Source organism: Eublepharis macularius, chromosome 7 (assembly GCF_028583425.1).
Source record: "Eublepharis macularius isolate TG4126 chromosome 7, MPM_Emac_v1.0, whole genome shotgun sequence".
NCBI lineage: Eukaryota > Metazoa > Chordata > Lepidosauria > Squamata > Eublepharidae > Eublepharis > Eublepharis macularius.
Window position 1 is genome coordinate 115539389 of NC_072796.1, and position 15491 is coordinate 115554879.

General features: G+C 41.3%; 1 pseudogene; it reads left to right on the plus strand.

The window, feature by feature from the left end:
- The first annotated feature begins 2617 nt into the window (after positions 1 to 2617).
- On the plus strand, positions 2618 to 14918 carry LOC129333972 (tubulin alpha-1C chain-like; annotated as a pseudogene).
- Positions 14919 to 15491: the final 573 nt, after the last annotated feature.

Sequence of the window (15491 nt, forward strand, 5' to 3'; positions counted from 1 at the left end):
TGCCATTCTTCCAACCTTGGCTCTGCCACACCGGGAGCCAGACTGTGGCGGCCTTGGCCGTCCAGTCGGAGTCCGTGTATATGGCAAGGGGGCATTCTGGGGACTCAAATTCAAGTACCGCCAGAAGCGCTTGCATCTCAGCTGCTTGGCTGGATTGGGGGCATGCTGGTCCCTTAAGGGTGAGTGCATCATGCACATGGACAGCCGGTCCTAGGGGGCCCATTGATGAGGAAGGAGGAGCCATCACAGAACCAGCACGTGAAGCTGTTCTGTTTGGCCTCTTCCCCATGCTACTGGCCAGGTGACTTGCTGCTGGAGATCCAAGGGCCACTCATGCTCAGTTCCCGTGACTAAAAGACTGTAGGGGGTGGGTGGCTCATTGGCGATTCTCTTGAATTCTGCTCCCTTGTTAACCAATGCTAATGTCCACTGGGCGATGCAGGCGTTGGAGACTTGGCCATCTTGGATCTTCCCTGAGAGGATGTACTTAAGAGGTGCATGGGTAGTTTGCCCAATCATGCGGGAGCCGCCTATGATGAACTCCCAGTGGGTTAGTCTCCATATTAAGGCGAGGCAAGTCTTCTCACAGGGACTGAATTTGACCTCAACAGGAGTCAAGTTGTGAGAGGCATAGGCAATGACTCTCTGGGCTCCTTCCTGGTGCTGCGTTAATGTGGCCCCAATGCTTTTGTCTGAGACGGCCAGCTGGATATAGAAGGGCTTGGTGACATCCAGGTGGGCGAGAGTGGGAGTGGTAGCTAGACTGCATTTAAGCTCAGTGAGGGCGTTCTGCTGTTCGGGTTTCCCCTCCCACAGGGTGTTTTTCTTTAACAGTGTGTACAGGGGGCAGGCCTTGTCAGAAAAGGACTCAATGAAGTCCCGCAAAAAGTTAAAGTTTCCTAATAGGGCCCTGAGGGAGGGTATACCTGTGGGGCAGGCAGCTTGGAGATGACCTCAATGCGTTGGGCATCTGGGGCCCTGCCCTCAGGTCCCAGGGTCAGACCCAGGTACTTTACACTGGTCTGAACTAATTGAGCCTTCTCCCTGCTAGCCTTGAAACCTGTTTCTCATAGGACGTAGAGTACCTCCCGGGTGATCTGGTGGGTTTGTTCCTCAGTGGGAATCTGGACCAAAATGTCATCCACGTAACTCAGCATGTGGGACCTAGAGGAGGGCTGGAGGTGGTCCCACATCTGCACCACGTGGGCGTGACAGATGCAGGGGCTGGAATGGAATCCTTGGGGGGTGCACTTGAATGTGTACTGCTGGCCGTGAAAAATGAACGTGAACTTGTACCAGCAGGACTCATGCAGGCGGATGGAGTGGAAGGCATTGGCCAGGTCCATGACCGAATAGTACTGGGATCCAGTGGCAATTGCCGTCAGGATCTCATTGTACTTGGCTATGACTGGGGAAACGGGAGGGGTGGCGGTGTTTAGGGCACAGAAGTCGACCGTCATTCTCCAAGTCACTCCATCTACCTTGAGAACCAGCCATAAGGGGGCATTGCAGATGGACTACATGGGGAGGATGACGTCCCACTGTAGGAGTTCCTCAATGGTCTTGGCGATCCCTGCCTCGGCTTCGGCCAGGTATCTGTACTGCTTCTGGGGGGGGGGGTCTTTTCCCTCTATGAGGACACAGGCATCCCTAACTGTCCCACACTCTACCTTATCAGTAACCCAAACCTTGGGGAATTCCTGGACCCAGGGGTCTGCAGTGAGAGGAGTGAGGGGCTGGGGGGCCTTTAAGGCAGTGTACCAGTGGATCGCATTGACGAAGTCAGGACCTCCTGGTATCTGCCAGAGTAGCCCATTGACCAGGTCAATGGTGAGCCCCTGTGCTCTGAAGAAAGGCATGCCCAGAATGCCATCGTCCTCTCCCTGGTTCTCGCAGACAGAAATCCGGGTTGTCAAGCTCCCCACGGTGATAGGGATGTCTTGCCAGACTCGTGATTTCTGAGTGTTTTCACTTTTTCTAACTCTCGCTTGGAAGTTGCCACTATCAGTAGAATCAAGTCCTGTGAACATTTATTAAATATTGCCATCCATTTCTTTTTAAACATTTCATCATCGTGAAACATGCCTGGGGGTTTATGTAATCTCAAACCCCACAGAATAATATTTTGTTTATAATATTCCATTAGAGAAAGAATTTGTAAATTCAACCTCACAGTCTTTTGCTGTAAATTCTCTAAAATGTTCCAATCCAGGTTACTCAACAACCTCCCATGTTGTATAAATGAAGGGACATCACCTATAATACTGTCTCTATCCACCTCTGAATAGGCAAAGGTTTCATGAAAATGACTCATAGCTTCATACTCAGAAGGTTATAGAGCCAAGAAGCTAAACACTCGAGAGTAACCAACCTGAAGACTCAACAGAGAACTCTCGTACTCACATGGTTAACAACTTTCCAAAGGTTACTATGATTTAAAGTGCTCCATGTCAAAAGTGCAATCTATATTCAAAATCTTACAACAGTGAATATACAATACCTCATGTTGTTAAACCTAAATACGTTTATACTTAGTTCCAATCAATGGTACCACGAATAAATTCATTCATCTATAGAAAGCATTCTGAAGGGAAGGGCCATGCCCTGAGAACATAGAATGAGAACTGAGAGACCGAAAGAGCAAGTGAGTCTCATTTCTTTGGGTTTCAAAAGGAACTTGCCCTCCCAATACTGAGAGAGGTCATCTTTCCCAACAGAGAAATGAGCCTTGGACATGTTATAGGGAAATACATGAAATCCAGAAGCACAAGTCATTTGGAACTTTTCATTGCTTCTTGTAAAATGGGAAGCAGTTTTCATGTCATAGTATTTTAGAGTGCTTCTTACAATGCAAGCATATTTTTAATGTCTCCATGTAAGCTTCTCTTCTCTTACACTGAAGCCACTAGATGGCATGGGCACTTTTGTTGACATTTACTAACTTTTCTCAATTTTTACTTAACTCCAGTTCTTTTGTAAAGTTTATGAGAGTCCCAATCCAGAACAAGCTTTACATATATGAATATGTAAAGATTTTTACGCACACACACGTTTGTGTGTGTGTGTGCGTGTGTGAAGTCTGTTGCTGTATGAAGATCAGTGAATTTCAGTATTAGAAAGGAGGTCTCTCTAATCCCTAGCCATGCATAAGGAAAGTCAGGAGAAAGCAGAAACTCTTTCTGTGCTCCCTTCTCCCCATATTCCTCTGGGCCAGTAATGGTACAGTCACCTCAACTCCCAAATCTAGTATGAATTAGTATCCTAAAGCATACTCAGATCTCTTAGCTGATGGGATAAAGGAGGAATATAGGAGAACATCTTTGCATTTTGATAGCAAGAACAAGAATGTTTAGTCATGTTTAAATGTCCTGAGGAGATTGCCTTTTCTAGGACACCTGGATACAGTAGGCAACTGAAGAGGATAAAAATAAGCAGTGTTGTGATGTAACCATACATACATTCCTGAAATTGGTTGTTGGTTGCCTTCGACAATACATTCCTGAAATTATTCTGCACAGTTCTTTTTCAGATTTCTTTTTAGGTAATCTGTCTCCTACTGTCGATTTTCACTTAAAGGTTGAATCCCAATGGATACAAAAATGGCCTATTGGCACAAGACCTATAGTTAGCAAGTACTATGACCATACAGGCATCATTCAATTTACATATGTATGAAACAGCTGTATACATGGGAAAATATATGCAGGTTTAAGATAGATTTGATAAATGAATCGAATCTAGAATTAGTTTGCTGAATAAATGCAAGTGCCAAAATAGCATACGAAAATAACAGCAGATCTAAAAGTGTGTAGCTCAGCGAACCAAGACTCCCTGAACCTCAGGGTATTTATTTTACAGCTAACGTTTATTCCAATCATCTTTAACTACTTGCAAAAAATAATTGAGCAGAGGCAAGCATTACCCTGCCTCTGGCAAATGTTTTAACTGAGATTACATCTTCCATTGCCTTGTGGAGATTTAACACGTTTATTTAAAATTTCCTGATTGCTTATACAGGAGCACAAAAACAAATAGTATTTGCAAACTCTATGTTAAAAAGAAAAATGCATGATATTTTTCACCAGTAAAATTGAGCTGTCCAGCTAAAATTAAAAGAGATAATATCTAATACTACTTGTCTTGGAATATTTTAAATGAAAAGGTTTTTACCAGTTTTTATGGTGCATTAAACAGACTTTTTAATATTCTTCATGCCAAGCATGGGGGAGTGGGAATCAGGGATAGCACACACACACACACACACACCCCATACTTTGAGAGAATCAAGAAACAAGTTTGAAAATGAAAATCCTCCAGCAATGGAGGATGGAGGAAGGGAACTTATAGAAGGTGTAGTTGGAACAGGGGTGATTTGTCATGTCTAGGTGTCAAATGCTGTCGAGGAAGACAAAAGCATGAAACATTTCATAAACAAAACACTCGTCTTTACATTTTTGTGGGAGGCCAGAGCCTGAATTCCTACTTTTGAAACGTAATGTTGGTTTTGGAGAAAAGGTTTTTTTTTTTTAAAAAAAAACATATTTTAGAAATATGAAAGCTTGAATCAGGATAAAAGCCATTTCCACACACTGTTAAAGAGATGTTCAGCGTCTTTTCTGAGAACGGGATTTCCCACTCTTTCCTGTGTCAGCTAAAAGATGCCGAAAAAATGAAAGCCAAACTGCCTGCTTCCGCTTTGAAATTGGAGATGTATGGAGTGAGTGGAGAAAAAACCGCCAGAGTTCAGTGAGTGGGCTCTGGGCTGTCTCTTTAACAGCATGTGGAAACGGCCAAAGTAGGGAAGGAAGGTTGTAAATTCATGAAAAACACATGAATATAATCTCAGTTCTCATATGGGACTGAGGGCGAAGCTACAAGTGACGAATGACACTTGAACGGCAAGTGTATTTCTCCGTGTTCACTTGCGCTCCACTCAATCCACTTGCCGTTCAAGTGTCATTCGTCACTTGTAGCTTGGCCCTGAGTCATATGTCCATAAGATGGAACTGGGCCTTTTGCAGTTGCTATTTAGAACTGATTATCTTGTGAGCAAAGCAAACCACCATCTTCTCTTCCTACTGCTCCGTTTGCTGGCATGGGGCATCTTTCTCCCCTTGTCCTGTTCCCCCAAAGTAACCAGTTTCAATATTTGCCCCAGCTCCCCCCCCCCAAACTATGACATGACACAACTCTGTGTGGATTCAGCTAGTTCTATTTATTTTATTAAATGGCTGATCCACATCGCTGCTTATTCATATAAACATACCATTTTGAGGTCAGGCATCCAAAGTGGATGCTTTGGGGCATTTCTGCACCTGCTCCAACTCAGTCAGCACTTCTGCCAGCCATATTGTGGAGAATTGAGGGATGCGGTGTGTCTGCCCTCCCAGTCCCAGAACCACCTTCCTTATCACCACATTGGCACTACATCTGGACTTCTCAGTGCCAGCAGGCTTGAAAGGTCCCCTCCAGATGCTTCCCTGAAGGTATTCCTCCCACACAGTTATCTTTGCTAAATCCCTGAACGCTCCTATTACCAGTGCAATTCCTCTGGTCTGCAGTAAATCATTTTCCCCCCTAGGTGAATGACCAGGACTTTAGGATGACTGCCTTCTCTCAAGACCTGGTGGAGAGAGAGCAGGAGCTGGCCCCACAACATCCCTCACTTGCCACACTAACCTATTATTGGGAAAGGCCCAGCTGAGTTTCTCCAGTGCTGACCTCAACTTTTCTCTTCACCCAAAAGATGACGGAGTGGCCCAATATATACTTGCACCTGGAAGACATATAAATCGCATTGTATCACCTAATATAACTTTAACAAGTGTTGGATCACCAACTGCCAACCCTCTCTATCATTTGCACAGGCAAGCTAAATCTTGTTGCTGTCAAGGAGGCTCCATTCTTCCTTCTCTTTTCTCTCTCCTTATCCCTAACTACCTGATCAAGACCCACGTCAGGCGTCCTAGCCATATAAGCCTACCATGGGCCAGAATGAGGAATATGAAAACCAAATGTGAAAACTTCTTTGCGTCTGACCTATTGGGATACTATTCCAGCAAAAACCTGAGAGTATCAAACTGAATTGGGCTGGGTGTCCTTTGAAGGGCCTCCCTCAACACCTCCCCCCCTGCCCTCTTTTGAGTTACTGGAGCTGCGTTATTCTCTGCATGAAGTCCCAACTTGATTTCCATCATACCAGTTGTGTGTGTGTTCTGTGTGTGTCTTTTCTGTGTGTGTGTCTTCTGGAACAGACTCTTATGCTGTTGAAATTCCAGAACAACAACCAGGGTTGAACTGACTGACTGCTGCTCCCTGCCAATGGGGTATTCTCTAGCGCACAGTTAACAACCACTAGCAGAACCTAGCCCTGTCTCATTAGGCCTTCCCAATTGTTATTATTTTTTACATATATAATTTTTATTCTATCTTATCTTCCTTTTTTATATGGAAATTCTAGTCATGAGGGGCCTCCCCATAGCAGCACAACCTGCTAAAAGCACTTCATGGAAAAATCTGGCTGTTCATCATCAGTAGTACTGCTGCAAACCCTCAGGGTCGAGAGCCCCCCCCCCCAATTTATTTCATTTATTTTATTTATTTCATTATATTTCTGTTCCTCCCTCCCCATGAATGGGCTCAAGGCAGATTACATCAGTTAAAACACATAATCAGCAAATGACAAAAATTCAGTTTCATAAAAGTATTATAAAATTACAGTTCAGGTATAAATAATTAAAAAGTTATCAAGAAGGCTACAACCACAGTATAACTTAACTTCACTCAAAACAGAAATTCTCAAATGGACTGGTGGTAAAACATCTTGTGAGAGGAGTTAAGCATTAATCATCAACTCCTCCCCTCTGCATGGTTGGCAGAGGCCAGGCCTGGCCTCAACCATAAGCCTGACAGAACATCGCTGTCTTACAGACCCGGCGGAAGGTCAGCAAAAATGCTTTCCAAAAATGTAATAGGATTCCCCTCCCTTCTGTGACTGTATATCATAAACATGACAGGACTTAGTGGTGATACACTGAAAAGCATATTTTTAAATAATAAATAGTAGTTATCAAGTTGAAAAGTTATGCAAGCATAAGCAAATCAGTATTTAATGATACTGCTTTCCTAATTTCATATAGAATATCCTATAGTCCTATGACAAGAATCACTGTAGGACATAATGGTTTTCCCTGGGGGTACTTTCATCCCACAAATCCAAAAGTGGTGTAAATCCCCAAATCTGAAAATGTGATATTTTTTGGTCAACAAATATCTATAGATATAAATTATGGAGAGAAATTTTAGTTTTCACTATTTGCTCCACCTTCCTATAAAATGGAGACAACAGACTATTTATACATGGGAACAGTGCTAAAATATTTTTTTCAGTATTTGTTGTGGTCACTAGAAGTCCCAAATATGATCATGCATAGTACTTTCAGTTTCAAGCTAAGTCTATTGTGGGTCAGAATGACCCCGCTTACCCTTTTGATGATCCTCAAACTTTAAAAAGAGAGAGAGTGGGGAGGGAAGAGAGGGGCTTCGGGGCATTGTAGTTTATTGGGGAGAAAGTATAACAGGAGTTTGGTGTCTGTAGAACATTTTAAATGGGAAAACCATTTCCCCCCATGATGTCTGGGGTCAAACTGCACCCCAATTACTTGGGGAAAAGGTTTATCACTTTTATCTAAAATCTTATATCTGCCAAGATTTTGCCATATCTAATCTATAAATGTTTCAGTATCAGAGGGGTCAAATACAGTCTTCACTGCTCTTTTTAAAAATTCTGTTTCATAGTTTAATCCTATTCTTACCAATGTTCACCCAAAGCTTTCCTATTCTCAATGTAAAATAGTAATATCACTATCTTTTCACAATTTAATTTTATAATCTTTTTTTTTGAAATTTTTTTTTTATTGGGTTAGAATCCATTATTTTTACATTTACATTCAATTTTCCCCAATTTTTTCATCTCTAACCCCCTCCCTTTCCCCCCCTTTTTGTTGACTTCCAACAGCTTTCCAACCCTTTGTCCCCTTTCCCTTACTTCTATTAGCTTCCTCTATCTAAAACAAATATATATTCTCCATTATTCTAAGCAGTACATCCTTAACTATTTTTAACATTGTATGCCCAAACTGTAAGTCTTTGTTTCCATCTTAGATAAACAATTTATCCCATTTTTCAGTTTCAAATATTTCTATATATCATAAACCATATAAATCATACATTCATTTATATCAAACAATTTGACTTATTCTCTATATATTACTCATTCTATCTTTTTGTAATAATTCTATATATCTCTCATCACGTAGTCAATCAATTTGACTCATCTATATCTTCAGACATTCAGTTTGGTACGAAACTTACCAAAAAAAAAAGAAAATATTGTTAGTTAATCAATCCTTCTATTTAATCCTTATAGTTAATTATTTTCTATCTATGTTCTGTTTGTTAACCTATATATATCTATATATATGTCAATCTATTAATCTGACTGCTTATTAATTCACATTTATCTCTTCTCCCCCCGGTAAAGTCTCCCCCCTCTACTTCAGTACTTCAGTAGTTCTCAAACTGCCACAGTTTTCCTCCCACCTCCCATTTCTTCTCCAGGTGTTGTTTCAGCTTCTCCCAGTCTGTGTTGAACTGCCCTGAGTCCAGATCTCTCAGTTTTCTTGTCATCTTATCCATTTCAGCCATATACAGCAATTTGTAAATCCAATCTTCAATAGTTGGCACTTCTTGTACTTTCCATTTTTGCGCATACAAAAGTCTAGCTGCTGCTGTCATATAAAATATCAACGTCCTGTGTTGGGCTGGAATTCCCTCCATTCCCAAGTTCAGTAGCAGGAGTTCTGGGTTCTTATTAATTTGAAATTGTAAAATTTCACTCATTTCTCTTATTATTTCCCCCCAGTACTGCCTGGCTACCTCACACGACCACCACATATGATAGAGGGAGCCCTCATGCTTCTTACATTTCCAGCATTTATTAGAAGTATTCAAATTCCCTAGCGCAATCTTCTTTGGTGTCATGTACCAACGATAGATCATTTTGTAAATGTTCTCTTTGATATTAGTACATGTCGTTGTCTTCATTGTAGTTTTCCACAAGTATTCCCATGCCTCCATTGTTATTTCTTTATTAAAGTTTATAGCCCATTTCACCATTTGTGTTTTAACTGTCTCATCCTCGGTATACCATTTCAGCAGTACTTGGTATACCTTGGATATTCTTTTCTTATCTTCTTTAAGAAGGGTCTGCTCTAGTTCCGAATTCTCTATTCGTATACCTCCCTTTACAGAGTCCGAATTATATAAGTCTCTGATCTGTCTATACTGGAACCAGTCGTAGTTAGGTGATAGTTCCTCTTGCGTCTTTATTCTGAGTTTGGATGCTTCAGTTTTAGTTATTTCTTTGTACGTTAAACATTGTTGTTCATTATCAACAGCTCTCGGGTCTATCACCTCATACGGAACCACCCACAAGGGAGTTCCTTCTTGTAGATAAATTCTGTACTTCTTCCAGATTATGTATAGACTTCTCCGTACAAAGTGATGCAGGAACATCGAGTTGACCTTTACTTTGTCATGCCATAAATATGCGTGCCATCCAAATATTTTTTTATATCCCTCTAGGGCTAGTAGTTTCTTGTTCTTTAATGTCATCCATTCTTTCAACCAAACTAGGCAGATTGCATCATGATAAAGTCTCAGATTGGGCAGTTGCATTCCGCCTCTTTCCTTTGCATCTTGTAAAACTTTCACTTTCACTCGAGGCTTCTTGCCTGCCCAAACAAAATCTGATATTTTCCTCTGCCATTTTTCAAATTGTTTAGAGTCTCTGATGATTGGTATTGTCTGTAGCAAAAACATTACTCTTGGTAACACATTCATCTTAACTGCTGCAATCCTGCCCAACCATGACAAGTTCAGTCTATTCCATTTAATCAAGTCTCTCTCTATCTGAGTCCATAGTTTTTCATAATTGTTTTTGAATAGATCTATGTTCTTTGCAGTTAATTCGACTCCCAAATATTTCACTTTACTTGTTACTTCACAGTCCGTTGTTTCCGTTAATAATTGTTGTTTCTGCTTAGTCATATTTTTACATAATATCTTTGACTTCTTTTTGTTAATATAAAAACCTGCCAAGTCTCCAAACTCCTTGATCTTATCTATCACTCTTGGCATGTTCTCCAATGGGTCCTCTACAATTAACATTATGTCATCCGCAAATGCTCTGACCTTATATGAATAGTCCTTTATTTTTATTCCACGAATTTCCTCATCTTGACGTATTTGTATCATCAGAATCTCCAATACTAGAATGAACAACAATGGAGATAACGGGCAACCTTGTCTTGTTCCTTTACTTATCGTCAATTTCTTGGTCAATTCATCATTCACCACGATTGCTGCAGTCTGGTCTCTGTAAATTTCCTTAATTGCTCTGATGAATCTTTCTCCCAATTGTAGCTTTTCCATAGTGGCAAACATAAAGTCCCAGTTTAAATTGTCAAACACTTTTTCAGCGTCTACAAAGAAGAAACCAACCTCTTTGTCACAACGCTTGTCATAATATTCAATAGCATTGATCACTGTCCTTAAATTGTCTCTTATTTGTCTGTCTGGCAAAAAGCCTGCTTGTTCCTCCTCTATAACTTCCGAGAGCCACCCCTTCAATCTCTCCGCCAATATCTTCGCAAAAATTTTATAGTCATTATTGAGTAGCGATATGGGTCTATAATTTTTCACATTAGTCAGGTCTTGGCCCTCTTTTGGGATCAATGATATGTTCGCTTCACTCCAAGTGTCTGGAATCCTTTGATCCCTTAAAACCCCATTCATCACCTCTTTTAGGAATGGTGCCAGTTCATTAGCCATTGTCTTATAAAATTTAGCCGTAAGTCCATCTGGCCCTGGCGCCTTTCCTAGATTTGCAGATTGTATTGCCTTACTTATTTCCTCGTCAGTTACTTCACTGTTCAACTTATTTCTCCAAGCTTCCGAGATTTCTGGAAGTTTGGTTTTCTCCAAATATGACGCTATTGATTCTTTATTTACTTCTTTTTTATTATACAGCTTAGCGTAGAATTTATAAAAGGCTCTACTAATGGTAGTCTGCTCCAAATACGTTTTGTTGTCTTCACAAATTTTATTTATTATTTTCTTTTCCCTTTTCTTCTTCAATTGCCATGCCAGGTACTTCCCAGGTTTATTAGCGCCCTCAAACGCTTTTTGATTCAGTCTTTTAAGATTCCACTCCAATTCTTTATTACTCATTGCTGTTAGCTGTTCTTGAAGTATTTTAATTTCCTGGTATACTTTCTTTTTCCCTGGTCTCTTTTTTAGCTGTATTTCTTTGGCTTTTATTTTCTCCTCAATCTCTTGTCTTTTCTCCTCTTTCTTCTTTCTTGCTCAACCATTTAAGTCCATTAGTATGCCCCTTATAACCGCCTTGTAAGCATCCCAAACTTTATTGGTTGGTACTTCTTTATTCACGTTGTATTGTATAAAAAACTTTGTCTCTCTTCTCAATATTTCCATATTCTCTCTTTCCTGTAACAAGTCCTCATTTATTCTCCATGCTTTCCTTTTTCTCCTTTTTCCAAATTTCCACATAATTGGGTTGTGATCTGAGCCTACCATCGGCATTATTTCTACCTCCTTAGTCCATAACGCTAAGTCTTTTGAGGCCCAGATCATATCAATTCTTGATAATGTAGAATGCCTTGCAGAATAAAAAGTAAACTGTCTGCTTTTAGGATATTCTCTCCTCCATACATCTTCGAGAGTCTCTTGTTGAATCAACTCAAAAAAAAGCTTTGGTAATAGTCCTCTTTTCTTTTGTGCCGTTGTAGTCTTTTTATCTAGTTCCAAGTCTGTCACTCCGTTGAAGTCTCCAGCAAGAATTATCTGGTCATATGCAAAATCGTCTAAATGCTTCCTCAAGTCCTCAAAGAAGCTTTCTTTTGCACCGTTAGGTGCATAAAGTCCGACTACCAACACTCTCTTTAAATTCCAAATACATTCCACTGCTACAAATCTAGCTTCCACATCTCTCATAACAAATTTTGGCTGTAGCTCCTCTTTTATGTACAGCACCACTCCTCTTTTTTTCTTGTTAGAGGCCGCTACAAATTCTTTGCCCAGTTTTCCAGATTTTAAATATTTTACATCCTGTTTTCTAATATGGGTCTCTTGCAAACAAACAATGTCACATTTTTGTTTTAGTAGCCAGTGAAAAATGTTTTTCCTCTTATTCGGTGAGTTTAGTCCATTTACATTCCAAGATAATACTTTACACTCCATACTCATAATCTTGTTGGTAAGTCTTTTTCATTGTCCTTAATAAATCGCTCCATCTCTCGCTCAGATCTAATGCGTTTTTTGGCCCCTCCAAACTCAAAGGACACTCCTTCTGGTAACTCCCATCTGTACCTGATTTTCATGTCCTTCAAAATCTGAATTAGCACTTTGTATTTTTTCCGATCTAATAACACTGATCTGGGCAGTTCCTTCATTATAATGATCGTCTTGCCATCAATCTCCAATGGATCTTGAAACTGTTTTGTCACAATCCTCTCTTTCATATTTCGTGTTGTAAACTGCACAATCACATCTCTTGGTAATTTCCTCTGGGTTGCAATTCTCGAATTCACACGGTATGCCACATCTAGGATAGCCACAACTTCCTCCTCCTCCTTCCCCAGGTATTCAGCCAACACCTCAGTCATCTGTTCTTGCGCTGACTTTCCTTCCACTTCTGGCAAGCCACGAAAACGTAGCTGCTTCTCCATATGTTTAGTTTCTGCAACTGACATTCTCCCCTTCACCAATCTCATCTCTGTTTGTTGCGTGTCTGCTAAATTCTCCATCGCGTCTTCTACTGTTTTAACTCTCTGCTGCGTTCCTTGTAATTCACTTCGTATTGTTTCCATACCTTTTTTCACTTCTGACAGCTCCGATTTTACTGTCTGTGTAACCTCTTTAACCTCTTTAATCAACTCCAATTTCGTGTCCTTAAGTTCTTTAATCATATCTAAAAGTTTTTTGTCCAGGTTTTTATCCAGGTTTTCTATTGCCGATTGCCACTCTTTTTTTGACATCGTGGGGCTTGCTTTAGCTCGCTCCCACGAATCCGCTCTCTTCCTTAACTCCGTGGCGTAAAATTTAACGTTTTTCTGTTTTAAATGTCCCGGTCTTCTTGCAAAAATTAAATTTTAAAGAGTCCAAAATGTCGGGCGTCTTTTCTCTATGGTTTCTCTATGATTTTGTAATCCAAGATGGCCTACTTCCTTTTCCGCTGAAGCCGCGACCCTTCCCCTTTCAAAAATGGCGATTCCCTACTTCCTGCCCTCCAGCAAGGGCCGCTTCTCTCCAGCCGCTCTATTGTTATTACGCACTTCCTGTCTCCCGTCTTCCCACAGCAGATCTCGCGATGGTGTCTTTTTCTCACAGCTCCAAAGCCACAGGTATTCAAAACAATAGTCCGATTTCTTTAATAACTTCTTTAAACTTAGTCTCTTTTCAAATACAATTCCTGCCGAGTCTTCCCCTCCTTTTCGCTAGTCTGTTGCAGTTTAAAAATCTACTTTTTTTCCTCTCTGTTTTTATCAATCTGTCCCGTATCGGAAGATAGTGATCTTTACCTTCCCTTCACTTTCCTCGGGTTGTAATCGCTGTTTCGATTTCAAGTTCTCCTTTCCACTTCTTCCCCCAATCGAAGCTTGGGTATGTAGGTCTTATGCCAGCCGAATTGGCCCCAAAACTGCCGCAGAGATTGTAGCCGACCCGTCGCAAGGTGGGACCTCAAGGATCGGGAGGGGACCCGTTGCACAGAGCCCCCCCTCGTCCGAGATCTAGCTCACCCTAGGGTCTTGAGCGTTCTTTGCCTGCTCTCCGCCTGAGAGCAGTCGGCCGCGGGCTATTTTCACCCCACCGGCCGGTTAAAACGGCAGTCCGGTCAGCTCCGCAAATGGAGCTGCGTTAGACCTCCATGAATCCCAAACCGGAAGTCACAATTTAATTTTATAATCTTGACCTTTCTTCTGTAAATCATTCAACAAGGCATAAAGCCCCCCTATTCTTCCCTTGCACATCAGCCATTCTATTACAAGTTCAAATTTAGTTTTACTATAGGTCAGGAATCCTTTTTGTCTTATTTCATTTGTTAAAATTCTCATAGGAGAAAACTAGAATCACAGTGGTCAATCTTGACACTGAATGCCCCAACTACAACAACCTCAACCGCCTCATTAGCCAAATAGGGTCCTTCATCACAGCCTCCCTGCAATTTGATGGTGCCCTGAATGTGGACCTGACTGAATTCCAGACCAGTTTGGTGCTGTATCCCCACATCCACTTCCCTCTGGCCACCTATGCCCCAGTTATCTCTGCTGAGAAGGCTTACCATGAGCAGCTGACTGTAGCAGAAATCACCAACGCTTGCTTTGAACCAGCCAATCAGATGGTGAAATGAGACCCTTACCACATTAAATACATGGCCTGCTGCCTGTTGTACCAAGATGATGTTGTTCCCAAAGATGTCAATGCTGCTATTGCCACCATCAAGTCCAAATGTAGCATCCAGTTTGTGGATTGTTGCACCACAGGTTTCAAGGTTGGTATCAACTATCAGTCCCCCACGGTGGGGGAGACCTAGCCAAAGTGCAGCATGATGTGTGCATATTGAGCAACACCACTGCCATTACAGAGGCCTGGGCTCACCTGGACCATAAGTTTGACCTGGTGTATGTTAAGTGTGCCTTTATCAACTGGTATGTAGGAGAGGTGATGGAAGAAGGAGAGTTCTTGGAGGCTCAGGAGGACATGGCTGCCCTAGAGAAGGATTACGAGAAGTTGGGGCAGACAGTGCTGATGGGGAGGATGAGGGAGAGGAATATTAAGTTGTTTTCTGCCTTGCACTTGTAAATTTGGAAGCCAGAGACTCAAAATACAATCCACAATGTGTGGTTTCAAGGACAAACAATGTAGTTCATAGCCAAAGGGAAACTTTTGTAAGTATTACATGCATGTCACCAGGATGTCACCTGGAAGGTTGTGGCTGATGAGTGGAGCCCAAATGGCATTTTTCTGAACTGGAAAAGGCCCTGAGGTGTGGAAAAGGCCATCTTCTCCCTATCATCAAGGCATACTGACACCTGTTATAAAGACAAATGACAAATAAGAAAGAATCTGTTGCTACATCTGTCTGCTTGTGTAAGATGATAGATCCCCATGCTTCCCCACTCCTGAGAAGTCAGTCATAGAATGGGAAAAACTCATACACGTGCAGATAAAGAATATACTGTACTCCTGGGTGAGGCATATAGAAATGCAACCTTTCAGCAATTATTGGGCCACAATCTTAAGCTAATATGTTAAATTGGTGAATCTTTTTAAATGATGCCCTTGCTTTATCAATAGTGCCCAGTATTTATATAGTACATTCAACCGTGACAAGCATCTCCTTTAGAAGA